Consider the following 18,124-nt stretch of genomic DNA (forward strand, 5'->3'; position numbering starts at 1 on the left):
TTGACAAACAAGCAAGTAGGCAAATGAACCACACACATAACAACAATCTGGCCCTGGCTGGTGTGGCTCAGTGGATTGAATGCCAGCCTGTAAAGCAAAGAGTGGCCAGTCTGATTCCCAGTCAGGGCTCATTCCTGGGTTGCAGGCCAGGTCCCCGGTAGGGAGTATGTGAGGGGCAACCACACAATGATGTTTCTCTTCCTCTTTTCCTCTCTCCCTTCCCCTCTCTAAAAATAAATAAATAAAATCTTTTTAAAAATCTGAACAGGGCAGAACCAAAGACTGGCATCTGGGATGGATCTTACTGGTTATATATCTGAAAGCAGTACATCCAAATTTGAGCCCAAAGAAACCCTTTCGTTTCATAACACTGCCAACAACAGTTTGGTTTTCACCTGAAACCACACTCAGCAACAGTTGGATAACATTACATCACAACCATCAACTACAAATAGGGTGAGTAGCCAAAGAGGTATAGGCCGAAAAGCATCACTTTGTGCTACGGGTTGAACTGTGCCCTCCAAGAGATAAAGACAGGTTGAAGTCCTAACTGACAAAACCTCAGCTTGTGACCTCATCTGGAAGTAGGGTGATTCCAGGTAGGGTCACTGTAATTAGTCAAGACGACGATACAATGGAGTAGGGTGGGCAGCTAATCCAACATGATGTTGTCATTATTAGAACGCAGACCTGTGAAGACACAGAGACACTTCCATGGATGCAGAAATCAAAGTGATGGTCTACACACCAAGAAGACCAAGGACCCTTGCCCTTCGCTAGCAGTTAGGAAAGAGGTAACATAAGCAGAATTGGCCACTCCAAAATACGCCTTCTGGGATATTGATTTTAAACTGGTTATTAAAGAACAAAAGGCTAGCAACAGCCTTTGACCATCCCCCGTTACGTGCCTACAGGAACTTAGATAAGAGGACCTGCTCTAGAAAGGGAGACATCATAACAGATAATTATAGTTTAATATAAACTGTGTGGTAGAGAGGAACCTACCAGGGCCATTTGTTCGAAGTCCTTTCTGTGTTCCATTGTTGAAGATGGTCCGCCAAACACTTACTCAGTAAACACTTGCTTTTCCATCTGCATGTGAGTTATCTTCCTGCCCTGAGAAGTCCCGAATCCCACCCCACCCCAATAGTCATACTGCAGAACCACGGGACAGTAAATTTCTGTTGTTTCAAGCCATCTACTTTGCAGTGCTCTGTTACAGCAACCCTAGGACATGAATATACCCTAATGTCAACAAAAGATTAAAATTTGAATACTAAAATGCAACCTGTTCATAACTGCTAAACTTTGGAAGCAACTGAAAAGTCTTTCAGTATATGACTGGATAAACAAACTGTGTTACATCCATACAAAGGAATACTATTCGGTGATGAAATAATCTATCAAACAGCAAAAAAAAAAAATATGGAGAAAACTTAAAGGTATATTCCTAAGTGAAAGAAGCCAATCTGTCTATGTATTAAATGATTCCAACTGACAACCTGGAAAAGGCAAAACTATGGAGGCAGTAAAAAGGTCAGTGGTTGCCCGAGGTTGGGGCAGAGGAAGGGAAGGACAAATAGGTGAAGGGCAGCTGATTTTTAAGGCAGTGAAACTATTCTGCTTGAGACAGCAATAGTAGAAATACGCCACTCTACATTTGCCAAAACCCATAGAATGTACAACACAAACAGTAAACCCCAATGTAAACTATGAATTTTAATTAATAATGTATTAATATGATTCATCAATTGTAACAAATGCACTACACTAAGAAAAGATAAAAACAATAGAAGAAACTGTAGGAATGAGGTGGAAATAACATAGGGCTGCAGACTTTTAAAAAAGTAACTTAGAACATTAAAATAACCACAGTAACACCTACCACCTATTAGCAACATAATCTCATAAAAAAAGGACATTGTTAAAACCAAAAAAAGTTAGAAGGATACAATCTTCAGATAAAGAACAGGTCTTCCCAAAAAAGGACAGTGCATAACAGAATATCTGCCAAAACCAAAACAGAACAGAAGTAGATAGGAAGGATAAAATATTATCTCAGTTACCTTCATTTTGCCTCAAACCAAGAAAAATATCACCATGAACTGGCCCAGGAGATTATTCATCTACTGCTCAGAAGATTTTCAGGGGATTATTCATCTACTGCTCATAATATCCCTGAATGAGAAGCAGTATACTTACTTCCATTTTTATTTATTTTAATTAAATGTATTGGGGTGACACTGGTTAATAAGATCGTATAGCCTTCAAGTGTACATTTCCATGACACTAGATCTGTATGTGCACAGTATGCTCACCAGCTATCTTCCGTCACCACATATTAGGTCCCCGTCCACCCCCCATGCCCTTCCCTCTGGCGACCACCACACTGCTGTGTCCATGAGTGTCAGTTTTATACCTATATAGAAGTGAAATCATATGGTTATTTTACTTCGCATGACATTCTCAAGGTCCACCCATGTTGTCGCAAATGGCAATATTTCATCTTTTCTAATGGCTGAGAAGGATTCCATTGTGTATCAACCACATCTTCTTTATCCAATCCTCTATCAATGGACACTGGTTATTCCCACTTTAAAATGTGGTAATTGACAACAGTACAAGAACTTCATTTCTTTAATATGACTTTTTCCTTAATTCAACCTAGCTTTATCCAGTCTAACAACACCATGACTTACCTGCCTCCTTTCAACCAAATCCTTCTACCTTTACACACATTGTACATCTACTCCCTTAATTACTAAGCCCTCAGAACAATTAGGTTCTGGTCATTGTTAAACTACCTTAAAAAGCAAAGCCTCAGGTCTGTTGACCATAGAAACAGTGTTTCAGCCAAACTAAAGATAACATCTTGACCTCAGCTGTGTTTCAGCCCCAGACCCTTGAAAGTGGAATGACCCTACTGACCACATCCTTGCAAAGTCATACGGAACAATGCCATGATGACGTCAGGACCGCATGCAATAATCAACTAGCCCGTACCCTGGCTCCAACCAATCAGCAGAGCTCACAACCCGAACCCTAACTCCCTTAGTCACCCTGACTAATGATTTCCCCCTATATAACCCAGACCCCAGAGCACCGGAAAGCCAGGTTTTAGACTACTAGCTCACCTTTTCTCCAAACATGGTGCCATCTCCTTAAATAAACCATTACTTTCTGCTGCAAACTCCTGTTTATGCTTATTGGGCTTTGATGCTCGCAGGCAAGGGAATCCCTTTAGCTCAGGGGTGTCACACTCATTTTCACCAGGGGCCACATCAGCCTCACGGTTGCCTTCAAAGGGCCAAATGTAATTTTAGGACTGTATAACTGTAACTACTCCTTAACTAGGGACAAAGAGCTCGGCACTGCCACCGGGTAGAAACAAGGTACCAGGCAGGATAAAACAAGGTGGAGGCTGGATTTGGCCCGTGGGCCTTGTGTTTGCCACCTGTGCTTCAGCTGGATAACACCCTTATAAAAGTTAAGCAACTCTTCCAAGGTGTCATATACCTCACAACAGTGGCTGAACTTGAACGTATTTATGACTAATGCTATAATAATGACACGATGGCATCCAAGTGCAATTGTATAGCAATAAACTGATACAAGGGAACACAGGCAGAGAAAGAGATCTACACAAGGCAAGGATGTGGGAATCATCTATGAAGAGATGGCAGCTGAAGCCATGAGAGAAAATATGGGAAGCTTTAACGTGTTATACCCACATATATATTTTTAAAATTTGTCCCTTGCTCTACACGTCATTACCCTAGTACATGCCCTTCATGAATTTTTTCTTAGAATTGTTCGAACTGCCTCCAAACATTTTTCCTTGTTTCCATTTTGTCTGCCTCTACTACTATCTCCTTATGTATCCACATGTTCTGACTTTTACATACCTGCTATGTTTCTATTATAGTTAGTTGACTGTTTTGATCTAAAATTTGATCACGTTTATAGCTTTTATTCTTTTATGTCATAAAGGGGTTAATATCTATAAACCATGTCAGAATAATTGCAAACCCAATAAACATGCTATAGACTATTAAATATACACATTTCCGTAGAGAAGGCAAGATTTCCAACTTACTATTACCTCACTAATTGCTGACATCATAAGTTTGTGGTGAGTAGAGTTGAAGAGCTTTTATTCTGGTATACAACCTTATAACTGCAAAGTTCTAAATAGAAACTTTTAAAGAAAAGTTTCTGTGTACCAAATACTAACAATAAGATAGTAGTAAAAGTACTGGTGATTTAATTTTTTCCTTAATCTTAGTTCTATTTCCCATAAATTTTTATAATAAAAATAATTTTTTAAAAACCTCTCAATGTTATTATAAAAGACACAAAATTTTACAACGGAAAGTTAATGGTAACTTTGGAGAGAAAAGTTTCAGTAAAATGGAAATCATGAGAGTTTGGACTACAGTTCAAGCCTATTAAGGATGGAATGAGACAACTGTGAACATTTTCAAATGGATTTAAGTGGCTCTTTGATGAAGAAGAGTTAGTGACTATCTTACTTCTCTTTTGCAAACTTTTCTCATATAACTGCTTCGAAATTTTTTTCAACATTGGTATCTCTGATTTTTATCTATCTACCTCCCATCAGAAAAAAAAGTAAAGATCATAATGGGCTACAAGGGTCAGAGACGGGGCTAAGCCTATGATTAGCCAGCTGACCATGACCTGTTTCACTGAAGAGCACAAGACAGTATAGTCCAGATGTGTAGGTTGGTGTGAATGGAAGTGAGAATGAGCACATTGATAAGGGGCTCTAAGAAGAATCCCCAAATATGTATGTGGTTTTATTTGGGAACAGCTAGAGATACAGTGTGAGAGCACCAAACACAAAAACCCTAAACACAAGACCTAGAAGTATGTGCTTTCTACTATAAGAAACAAATATCCCCTTGAAGAATTTTTTAAACAGGGGTATTACATTATGAAAGTAATGTCAGAGAAAGATGAACCTTAGAGAAAGACAAGCCTATCAGACATAAGAAATAGGAGACAATTAAGAATGGAAAGTAAAAGAGAAATAAGTATTTCTCCAAAGATATGACATTTGATAAAAGGGAAAATAACAGTATTTATCATTCTCTTCCACTGAGTCAGTCAAATTTTTTCTAGGCAAATTCCACATTCCTGAGAGAATGACCTCTAAGAAAACAGTAATGAACAAGATAGATGTCTACCCTCAAGGGGCTTATAGGAATATATTCTTTTCTCCAGTAGTTTATCTTAAAATTCTTGTTTTTGTAAATACCCTCCAAATATTTTCTTGTATTTTTAAATGCAGTCATGTACAAGGAAACTCCCAGAAGACTGTCAGCTGATTTTGCAATAGAAACTTTGCAGGCCAGAAGGGATGAAACAAAATATTCAAACTGATGAAAAACAAGGACCTACAGCCATGATTACTCTACCCAGAAAAGCTATCATTTAGAACCAAAGGAGAAAGTATTTCCACACAAGATAAACCTAGAGGAGGAGTTCATCACCTCAAAACCAGTATTACAAGAAATGTCAAAGAAACTTCTTTAAGAAAAAAAAGATAAAAACTGTAAGAAAACATAGCAAATAAAAAACTCTCACTGACAAATACATAATAAAGTAGTGGATCCACCAACTATAAAGCTAGTACAAAGGATAGAAGACAAAGGTAGAAAGATATGTGTAATTACAATAATAAATTAAGAAATACACAAAAACACAGACAAAAAAAGTAAAGAATAATGCCAAAAACATAAACATACAAGGGGTGAGTAAAAATGATAGTGACTTTGGAATGTGTTCAAACTTAAGCAACCATCAATGTAAAATAGACTGATGTAAACCACAAATCAAAAATCTACAAGAGATATACAAGAGTTAAAGAGAAAGGAATCCACTACACAAAGTACACAAAAGCTAGAGACATAATAATAAACAGAAAATAATTACAAAAACAATCAGAAAACAATTAATGAAATGACAATAACATACCTATTAGTAACTACCTTAAATGTAAATGGACTAAATGCTCTAATCAAATCGAATGAGCTAGCATAGCCGAAATGGTAAGAAAACAAGACTCATGTTGCCCACAAGAGGCTCACTTCAGATGAAAGACACACACAAACTGAAAGTAAAGGGATCAAGGAAAATATTTCATGCAAATGGAAATGGAAGAGAAAAGCTGGTTTGGCAAAACTTGTATCAGACAAAATAGACTTTAACAAAGGCTGTAACAGGAGACAAGGAAGGACATTTTGTAAAGATATAAGATCAATCCAACAAGACAATGTAACTTAAAGCTCTTGTAAACATTTATGCACTTTACGTAGAAGCACATGATATATAAGACAAATGCAGAGGGACATAACGAGAGAGAGACTCACAGTACTGTAACAGTAAGGGGCTTTAACACCCTCCTGACATCAATGGATAGATTATTCTGACAAAAAAACAGTGGCCTTAAATGATACTTTAGACCAGGTGGATTTAATTAATAAATTTAGAACATTTCACCCAAAAGAACAGAATGTACATTCTTTTCAAGTACACATGGAACATTTTCCAGGACAGAACATGTTAAGCCAAAGAACAAGTCTCTATATATTTACGAAGACTGGAACCATAGCAAATATCTTCTCTAATCATAATGGTATTGAAACTAAAAACCGGTTACGAGAAGAAACTGAAATATACATAAATACATGGAAGCTAAATAACATGCTATTAAACAATAAATGGGTTATCAAAGAAATCAAAAGATGAGTTAAAACAAATAAAAATAAAAACAGACAACCCCAAATCTATGTAACAATAGCCAAGGCAGTTCAAAGAATGAAATTCATAACAATACAGACCTACCTCAAAAAAAAAATCTCAGATGATCAATCTAATCCTAAACTGAAAGGAACCAGAAAGAGGATAACAAACAAAGCCCAAAGTGAGTACAGGGAAGGAAAATAAAGATCACAGCAGAACTAAACAAAATAGAGTCTAAAAAAGGCAAAAGATCAACAAAGTCAAGAGCTGGTTCTTTGAAAAGATAAACAAAATTGATAAACCTTTAAACAGGCATGTCAAGTAAAAAACAGAGAGGACCCGAAGAAAGAAAATCAGACATGAAAGGCGAGAAGTGAAAACCAAAACCACAGAAACACAAAGGGCTATAATAAAATACTACAAATAATTATATGCCAACAAACTGGACAACCAGGAAGAAATAAACTCCTAGAAATATACAGTCATCCAAGACTGAATCAAGAAAAAACAGGAAATCAGAACAGACTAATACTTACCAACAAAATCAAGTCATCAATCAAAAAGCTTCCAACAATTTAATATCTATCCTTCTCAAACTACTCCAGAAAATTGAAGAGGAGGGAAGGCTTGGATTTGACAAGTCCAGCATTACCCTGATTCCAAAACCAGACAAGGATACCATAAGAAAAGACAATGACAGGCTATTATTTCTGATAATCATAGATGTAAAAATCCTCAACAAAATACAGTGGAACCTTGGTAACTGAACTTAATTCGTTCTGGAAAACTGTTAATTCAAGTGGGAAAACTGTTTAAAAAGAGATTCGTAAACCAAACCTCCTTTGTTGCTTGAGAGACATGTGACTGATCATATAGGTATCAGCACGAAAGGGTTGTCAGAAGAGAACTGAGACCCAAAGGTTTGTTAGATAAGCAAGACTTTTTCCCATGAACAATTTGGTTGAGAAATGAAGATTTTGAGAACAAAGGTTTGACTGTATTAGCATTCCAAATTTAACAACACATTAAATGGATCATAAACCGTGACCAGGTGGGATTTATTTCGAGGATGTAAAATTGGTTCAATATACGCAAACCAATCGACAAGACACACCACGTCAACAAAATGAAAGACAAAAGTCATTATCAATAAATGTAGAAAAAGCATTTCACAAAATCCAGCATCCATTTATGATTAAAAAAACTCTCAGCACAGTGGGAATAGAGGAAACATATCTCAACATGATAGAGGCCATATGTAACAAACCCACAACTAACCTCATGTTTAACAAGGAAAAGCTAAAAGGTTATTATTTAAGCTCAGAAACAAGACAATGATGGCCATCTTCACTACTTTTATTCAACACAGTATTGGGAGTCCTAGCCACAGCAATCAGACAAGAAAAAGAAATAAAATTTCCATCCAAATTGAAAAGATGTAAAACTCAATATTTGCATATGGCATGATACTACATAGAGAGAACCCTAAAAACTCTACCAAAAAAAATTTAGAACTGATAAATTCAGTAAAGTGGCAGGATATAAAAATTAATAGTTAGAAACCAGTTGCATATTTATATATTAATAGTGAACTATAAGAAAAATTAAGGAAAACCCCACATATAACTTCATCAAAGAAAAAAACACACCTAGAAATACATTTAACAAAGGAGGTAAAAGACCTGTACAAAAAATTGTAAAACAATGAAAAAAGAAACTGAAGACACAATTGAAAGTATAGATTATGCTCATGGATAATAAAAATTAACATTGTTAAAATGTCCACACTACCCATAGCAATCCCCAGATAGAATGCAATCTGTACCAAAATACTAGTAGCATTTTCACAGAAGTAGAACAAGTAATTCTAAAATTTATATGGAACCACCCACAAAAGACCCTAAAATGCCAAAGCAATCTCGAGAATAAAGAATAAAGTTAGAGGTATCACTCTACCTGATATCCAATTATACTACAAGGCTAAAGTAATCAAAACAGCATGATTCTGGCATTAAAACATATATGCACATAAATGAATGGAAAAAATAAAGAGCATAGAAATAAATCCATACACCTATGGTCAATTAATCTCTGAAAATGAGGGAAAAATGGTGGTGAGAAAACTGGACACATGCAAACGAATGAAATTAGATCACTTTCTTACACTGTATACAAGAACAGACTCAAAATGAATTAAAGACTTAAATGTAAGACCAGAACCCATAAAACTCCTAGAAGAAAACATAGGTAGTAAACCTGACATTTCTCTTAGTAACATTTTTTTCTTTTTTTCTGATATATCTCCTCAGGCAATGGTAACAAAAGAAAAAATAATCAAATGGGGCTACAACAAACTAAAAAGTTTTTGCAAGGTGAACAAAATGAAAAGACAACACAATGAATGGGAGAACACACTCTGTAACAATACATCTGACAAGAGCTTAATACCCAAAATTTACTACAAAAACTTATACAACTCAACACCAGAAAAACAATCTATTTGAAAAACGGTCAAAAGACCTGAATGAACACTTCTCCAAAGAAAACATAAAGATGGTCAACAGACATATGAAAAGAGGCCCAACATCACTAATCATCAGGGTAATGCAAATTAAAACCACAATAAGATATTTCTTCATACTTGTCAGAATGGCTATCATAAATCAATCAACAAACAAATGTTGGTGAGGATATGGAGAAAAGGAAACCATTGTGTACTGCTGGTTGCATTGCAAATTGGTGCCACCACTGTGAAAAACAGCATGAAGTGTCTTCAAAAAAGTAAAAATAAAATGGCCATATAACCCAACAATAATTTGTAAAGATATATGCACCTCTATGTTCATTGCAGCATTCTTTACAATAGCGAAGATATGGAAGCAGTTGACGTGTCCATCCACATATGACTAACTAAAGATGTGGCACATATATACAATGGAATACTAGCCATATAAAAAGGAATGGAATCTTGCCATTTGCAATAACATGGATTGACCTAGAGGGTGTTTTGCTAAGTGAATTAAGTCAGAGGAAGGCACATGCCATATGACTTTCCTTAGCACGTAGAAACTAAAAAACAAAATGAACAAACAAAACAGAAACAGAGTCCTAGATACAGAGAACATTTCAACAGCTGCCACATGGGAGGGCTGGGTAATAAAGGGGAAGGGATCAAGAAGTACAAATTTGACAGTTATAAAACCATCATGGTGCTATAAAGTACAGCACAGTCAATAATATTATAATAACTATGTATGGCACCAGGTGGGTACTAGATTTATCAGGGTGATCACTTTGTTACGCTACGTAAGTGTCTGGTCACTATGTCGTACACCGGAAACTAATATAATACTGTATGTCAACTTTAATTTTTTAACAAGGAGGCTTTGTTGTGGAGTTCTGATGGTTATCCTTTATCCAGCTGAAGTTCTATTCTTTTCATTTTTACGTTCTTATGAGTTGATATTGGTGTGAGATAGTGGTGGTAATCATGAATAAGTGCTAACTTTGATAATCTTTCCTCTATTAAAATGATTATGTGTAACTGATACTACACATAATCAAACATTGCTCCTGAGCCTTAACTCATTCTGACTAGATTTGCATATCTGAGAACATGATAACATTACATTCAGGGACATACTCAAGATAAGACACAATCCAGTGATCTCTGACATTTGTTCCATAAAGAAAATTTGAATAACATACATTTTGAAGGGATAATTACATTTGTGGATTAAAGACATTAAATATTTTAAGGTAAGGGCAGATGGTTAAGAACAAAACCCAAAACACTCTAATTTTAATCTCCTATATTATACATATATTTATATATACATAAATAACATATTCTGATTCCATTTTAATATTTGATTCTGAACTGTAGACAAACATTGGTATAAGTATAGGCATCACAAAGTACAAGAAACACTGCATAGCTCAACGTTTGATTTCTCTTTTAATCACTACCATTTAAGGGACATATTCTAATTAATAAAAGACCAATGCTAAGCAAATTTAAAAACAAATAGAGCTATGTGCTTGAACTTTAAAATCCTATATTTCATGGGATTTTTTCTTCAGTCACCAAATAAAGCAATCAGACACAAGTTCCCTAGGTTCTTAATTATACTGAAGTATCAAACTTTAAAAAATAGATTCCTATTAAAGAAAGCCTAATTTTGACTTTAGGTCAAGAGAGCAGCATAGGTAAACATGGTTCACCTTCTTACATAACCACCTCAAATTACAACTAAAATATAGAGCAATCATCACTCAGAACACTCAGAAATTGAGCTGAGTAGAAGTCTGACAACAGAGAAATTAAAGAAACCACATCCATGCAGACTTCTAGCAGAAGTGGAGATGCTGAACAGGCTGGTCCCACACCCATGTGTGGTAGATAAAAATTTGGGAGGGATATCTTGAGAGTGAGAAGTCCCAGCTCCACACCATGCCTCCCAGCTCAGGGTTCAGGTGCCAGAAAGATAAGTCCCCATAACTTCTGGCTGCAAAACATGGTGTGGGTTGAGTTGGTGGAAGAAACTACTGGAGTCCCAAGCAATTCCCCTTAAAGAACCCACACATGGACTTATTCAGATTGACTCCCTTGAGCTCCAGCCCTGGCATAGCAGCTTGAAAGGCACTTGTAGCACACAGTGGGGAACAGAAGTGTCTGGCATTCAGGTGATAGGTGGGGCACAGCTTTCTCCCAGACAGAAAGACAGACAAAGGCCACTGTCCCCTTTCTGAGCCCTGCCCCCACAGAGCCAGAGAGCCACAGAACCTACAGGTAGGTGCCATATCTGAGACTCCATCAACCCGACTAACACTGTTAGCCCCATCCTGGAGATCCCCTGAGACTGTGCCCCACCCAACTTATGGGCCCTCCCAAACTGTTAACTGTAAGTTTTCCATATGAGTGGCTAGATGTGGCTCATATTTCACAACTTCCTAAATCTTATTGGTCAAGAAACAGATGGCCTCAGTGACACCCCTGCTTCTGTATCCCTTGCTAAGTGGCCCCAGGCCTGGCACTAGCAGCAGCCAACCTAGGTCCATGGTTCAGCTTCGCCTGGGGATTTCTAAGCCCAGCACAAGTAGCAGCCATCTCAAACTGCTTTATAGCTCATGCAGGTAGGAACTGACATTGGCCTGAATCACCTGGAAACCCTAGAGCCTGCACACCCAGTGGACAGCTCCAGACCATGTCAGAGCAGCTCCACCCTGCCCCTGCACAGCTGATCTTCCACAGAGGTGGGAGGTTAGTGGTCAATGGTCACAACCAGTCCTTGAAGCTGGCTGGCCTGGGTAATTCCCTCCCATTGATCTGCCAACAGCAACCAAGGCTCAACCAGAAGAGGAGGGTATACTTATCCCATACGAAGGGCAAAACCCAAGTATCAAGCTTGGATGATAGGGGAGGATGTATGACTGGGCCCTACCAGACACCTACTATAGTAGACCATGCTACCAAGACAGGGAGTCATAGCAGCTCTATTTAATACCCAATAGAACTAAAGACAGAGAGGCTGTCAAAATAAGGGGAAAAAAGAAACATGGCTCAAATGAAAGAACAGGTCAAAACTCTAAAAAAACAACTAAAAAAAATGGAGACAAGCAATCTATCAGATGCAGAGTTCAAAACACTGGTTATAAAGATGCTCAAGGAACTTTCCCTGGCTGGTGTAGTGGATTGAACACAGGCTGCAAACCAAAGGGTCGCCGGTTCGATCCCTAGTCAGGGCATATGCCTAGGTTGTGGGCCAGGTCCCCAGTGGGGGCCACATGAGAGGCAATCACACAGTGATGTTTCTCTCCCTCTCTTTCTCCCTCCCTTCCCCTCTCTCTAAAAATAAACAAATAAAATCTAAATAAATAAAATCTAAAAAAAAAGATGCTCAAGGAACTTACTCAAGAAAATAACAGCATAAAAAAGATTCAGTCAAGCCCTGGCTGGCATAGCTCAGTGGAATGAGCGCCGGGTTGCAAACCACACGATTGCGGTTCGATTCCCAGTCAGGGTACATGCCTGGGTTGCAGGCCAATTCCCAGCAGGGGACTCACGAGAGGCAACCATACATTGATACTTCTTCCCTTCCCCTCTAAGGATAAATAAATTTTTTAAAAATCCTTAAAAAAAAGATCCAGTCAGAAGCAAAGGCTACACTAATTGAAATAAAGAACAATTTACAGGGAAACCACATTTGATTCTCAAGTGTTGCTGAGAATCATCAATGGTTTGGAACAAAAGAAGCACAAAACAACAATACAGAACAACAAGAAGAAAAGAGAATCAAAAAATACGAGGACAGTGTAAGCAGCCTCTGGGACAACTTCAAGTGTTCCAACATTTGCACAACAGCAGTGCCAGGAGAGAAAAGAAAGAGCAACAAATTGGAAGTCTACTTAAAAAAAATAATGAAAGAACACTTCCCTAATTTGGTGAAGGAAACAGACAAACAAGTCCAGAAAGCACAGAGAGTCCCAAACAAGATCGGTGCAAAGAGGCCCACTTCAAGACACATCAATTAAAATGCCAAAGGTTAAAGGTAAAGAGAATCTTAAAAACAGCAAGAGAAAAGCAGTTTGTTACCTACAGGGAAGTTCCCATAAGACTATCAGCTAGTTTCTAAAAATAGACATTGCAGGCTAGAAAGGATTGGCAAGAAATATTCCAAGTCATGAAAAGCAGGAACCTACAGCTAAGATGGCTCTACTCAGAAAAGACACCATTTAGAATGGAAGGGCAGATAAAAAACTTCCCAGACAAGGAAAAAACTAAAGGAGTTCATTATCATCAAACCATTATTATATGAAATGTTAGAGGGAATTATTTAAGAAAAAGATAAAAACTATGAACAATAAAATGGCAATAAATACATATCTATCAACAATTGAATCTAAAAATAAAAACTAAGCAAAAAAGAAAGAGAGAAAGAATTATGGATAGGGAGAGCATTTTGATGGTTGCCAGATGAGAAGAAGGTGTGGGAGGATGGGTGAAGATGCGAGGGGATTAAGAGCACATATAGGTAGTTACAGAATAGCCACAGGGGTGTAAAGTACAGTATAGGAAATGGAATAGCCAAAGAACTTATACTCATGACTCAAGGATATGAACAATGGTTGGGGATTGCCTGAGGGAGTTGGGTGTGCTGTGTGCAGCAGGATTAAGGGGGAAAAATCAGGACAACTATAATAGCAAAATCAACAAAACAGAATTTTTTAAAATATAGAAAGCATAGTTTAAAAAATAGCAAATTAGAAAAAATAATTTGCATTATTAAAAACTCTATATGAAAGGATTTTTAAAATGTTTTAAAAATGAAATTAAACAGGTTTTCCTGCCAAGTGAAGAGTACATGAAGCAAAGAAAAACTCTGTAATTATGTCACTGAGGAAACATGATCCAATTTACCAAGCCTGTATTTGTGCTCAACTTTTCAGAAATACATCTACTGGATTATATTAATATGTGGCTTTTCCACAACACATAAGGCTAACAAGGTGAAAATAATAATAGAATTCACTGAAGAAATACAAGTTGAAGATATCTAGAATAGTTCCATACCCCAGGTGGTTTTCCATTCTGCGTTACTGACACACAGATGGCAAATTTTGACTGCATAAGAAATCCTTAACAGCCCTGGTTGGTGTAACTCAGTGTATTGAGCGCGGGCCTACAAACCACATGATCGCGGTTCAATTCCCAGTCAGGGCACATGCCTGGGTTGCAGGCCAGTTCCCAGCAGGGGATTCACAAGGGGCAACCATACATTGACATTTCTCTCCTCTCCTTCTCTCCTTCCCTTCCCCTCTAAAGATAAATAAATAAAATCTTTTAAAAAAAAAGAAATTCTTAACAGAAGCTTTCACATTTGGCTGTTAATCTACTAAGACACTATCTTTTCAGGAAGGTGTCACTGCATGGTGCCTGAAGCAAAAAACATACACAACATGATGTAACATTTTTAATAAAACTGAATTAGCTTTTCAGTGTATTGTTTTTTCTGCCATTACTGAAGTTACTTATAAAATGTTGAGTCTTAAGTCAGGGATATATGGTGAGGCCATGAGAACTCAAAGCCTAAATATCTTTGAACGATGATTTTCAAAAGCATTGTACCAAGCCCCTCATCTCATACAGTGAGCCACAGTGTGGTCAGTCAAAAAGCAACACACAGCTGTCTGTGGTTAGTTCTACCCACAATTAACTAGAACACTACCATTTTATGGCCAATAAAGGTATATATACTAAAAGCAAAATATCATTAACAAATTGGGGAGGGGACACATTAGATTTTACTACAACACCCTCATTTTCTGATTATTTAGAAAAATGATTCTCATTTATTAAGTAACACTGAAAACTGCCATTTCTACCTAAAAAGTGCATAACAGATATTCTTTTGAACTAAGAAATTCTCACTTCACATTTGAAAAAAACAGCACAATCATGAAGGACAGTGTCTGGGTAACGTGCTGTACAGGAACATGACTAGCCTCAGATGAAGTAAGGGCAACAGCTGACTGTGTGCCCATACGCACTTGACTTATTCCACCTCTTCTGAATATCAGGTTTCTCATCAGTCAAATGGGGCAATAATGTCTGTCCCACAGGACTACTGTGAAAGTTAAATGAGGTATGTATATACTTTTATTACAATAGCAGGGTAGATTTTTTTTAATTATTAGAAGCTCATCCTCCCTCCTACCCTACCGCTGAAACATATACTTGAAATAGGCTGCATTTTCTAAATGATACTAACATTTAATATAATGTTAGTCATTCATCTCCCTCACACAACTGACACACTGTGATTCAAGCAAAGATATATCTAGCAATTGACGATGACTTTAAAAATGGAAAAAAAAACCAGGTAGGCAGACTAATCATATCAGTTCTCTTTTTTTAAAGATTTCATTTATTTATTTTTAGAGAGGGGGAAAGGATGGAGAAAGAGAGGGAGAGAAACAGTGGTGCATGAAATAAACACCTACTGGTTGCCACTCGTACACCCCCAGTGGGGGCCTGGCCTACAACCTGGCATGTGCGCTGTCTGGGAATCAAGCCTGTGACTTTTCACTTGGCGGGATGAGACCTAACACACTCACTTAGTCACACCAGTCGGGGCTAGTTTTCTTTTGTCACTTTAGGCGCTCTACAATGCAAAGTACAGTTAACCTTTGTTGACCAAAACCATTTTTTCCTTAATTTAACATTTAACAACTGTCTCTTCATTCAGCTAATAAAATGTTCTGAGGGCCCCACAAGGTTGTGAAAGATGCAGAATTCATATGGCATTAATGAGAATAGTTCCTGCAGTCATGGAACTGATGCATAAACTGAACAGATTCTCTTGGTACCACTGTGTTAAGAGAGTCAATAGTTCAGGATATTCTTGTGTCTACTGTTAAACCTGAAGGGACAGCAGGCATAAAATAAGTCTGCTCTGGACAAACTTGCATATATGATCACTCTACCCATATTATCTCCAAGCAGGATGCATGCAAATAATCTTTTGCTTCAAAAGGAAAATTAAAGGGAGCACACCTAGTATCCCTATCTTGGCTCCTTATTACCATTCTCCAATTAAAAACACTTTGGCTCCTTGAGAAACAGATGATGGTTCTAGAAGTGGGGGAGGAAAGTATCAACATGAGTTTGGAACATCTTGTAGTGCCAAAAAGGAAAGAAGGGCTCAAAAACAACAATAACAATGGCAACAAAACCACACCCCCAAAACACTGCAAAACTGCACACACACAAAAAGCCAAACTAAACAAAAACACCACAATGTGTTCAAAGCGACACAAGATGTGACTTTAAAACCTCACACTTTGGACTTGGAACAACATGAGCAACAAGGTAGTACTGGATTGTAATCTAAAATATAAAATAAATATCCATGACTCTGTACTGATATAAATGATTGCATAAATCAATAAATGAGGGAGAAGAGACCAATCTCCCATGCAGAATTTAAAAAATTCATGTAGACTCTGCACTTTTAACAAGGTAGAGCGAAACTTCACGCTTTTCAAGTGTGAGTTGTGTGTGCACAGCCTCTTCTTGCCAAAGAGTATAGTACAAGGAGAAGGAAGGGAGAAAAAGAGCATTTTACTACAAAAACCCCCCATCAAAACCTAACATAACCTCAACCAAGTAATTAAGCTTAAAATCAACAATGTAAATCATGTTGATAATATATACTCTTAATATGTTGTGATAACAATGGCTCTTTACCTCTGTAGTCTTCCACCCCCAAACAAATAACCCCAATCTACTAATGGGCACAAGGTCAGACATCCTATAGAATACCTGACCGGTGCTCTTCAAAACTGCCAGGGTCATCAAAACCCAAGTCTGAAAACCTGTCTCAGCCAAGGGGTGCCTAAGGAGACATGATTACTGAATGCAGTGTGGTATCCTGGATGGAACCCTGGAACAGTAAGGACTTGGGTTAAAAACTAAAGATATCTGAATAAAGCATGGACTTCAGTTAATTAAAATGTACCAACAGTGGCTCATTAATTTGACAAGTGGACTATACAAATGTGATATTAACAACAGGGGAAACTGGATGTCAACTCCATTAGAGCTCTGTACTATCTCTGCAATTTTTCTGTGAATCTAACACTAAAATTAAAAAAATTATTTAATGGAAATCAGAAGTAAATGGGCAATATTTAACATAAAGATTAACATCATGACTCTCAGATTGTTCCAGTGTAACCCAGTGCTCTTATTTGTGGTGCGTGTGGTGTCCTGAGGAGCTGAAGGGGTCTGTGTGCAGAGGAGCCGGCAGAGGAGGCCCCCTTCCAGCACCTGCTGGGTGCTGCAACGCCCGTGCGAGCCTGGTAGGGGAGTTCACTTAAACTCACCCTCACAAACATACATAAATGGTTTAAAACATTTCAGGTAGAACACAATATGAATAATGTACAGAGTAAAAGTGACATTTCTCTCACTCTTAGTAGGCATTCTTTATCAGTCACAATATGAGGTTAAAAACAAAGAAGTTTTTAACTAATGTGATCTAACCAAAAGTAGGCCAAAAAATTTCAAAATTATCAAGAGGCCAATAGGTCCTTACTGGATTTTTATTAATGTAGTGAATAAAACAAAAGTTAGATACATATATAAAATATGTATTTTAAATAGTAAAAAAATAAGAAGAGATGAGGAATCCACAATTATTAATGTACCCCAACCTAAATGCATGCTTCAAGATAATAGCTAATGATATTGAGACCTTCATAATTATTACAACATATATCCAGATTATAAATATAAATCTTTATCATTTGTAGTGACATTTAAAGTCAGGTTATACCCAATCTAGTATTTTATGAC

At 37.3% G+C, this 18,124-nt stretch overlaps 1 protein-coding gene across 4 annotated transcripts in view; it reads right to left on the reverse strand.

Annotated features, from left to right (window-relative positions):
* Positions 1 to 18,124, reverse strand: part of MTMR2 (myotubularin related protein 2) — a 112,838-nt gene that overhangs the window by 51,803 nt on the left and 42,911 nt on the right. The gene's annotated exons all lie outside the window — the stretch shown is intronic.

The sequence above is a fragment of the Sturnira hondurensis genome, unplaced genomic scaffold (genome assembly GCF_014824575.4).
Source record: "Sturnira hondurensis isolate 20B ecotype Veracruz unplaced genomic scaffold, ASM1482457v3 Scaffold0020489, whole genome shotgun sequence".
In the NCBI taxonomy this organism is placed as follows: Eukaryota; Metazoa; Chordata; class Mammalia; order Chiroptera; family Phyllostomidae; genus Sturnira; species Sturnira hondurensis.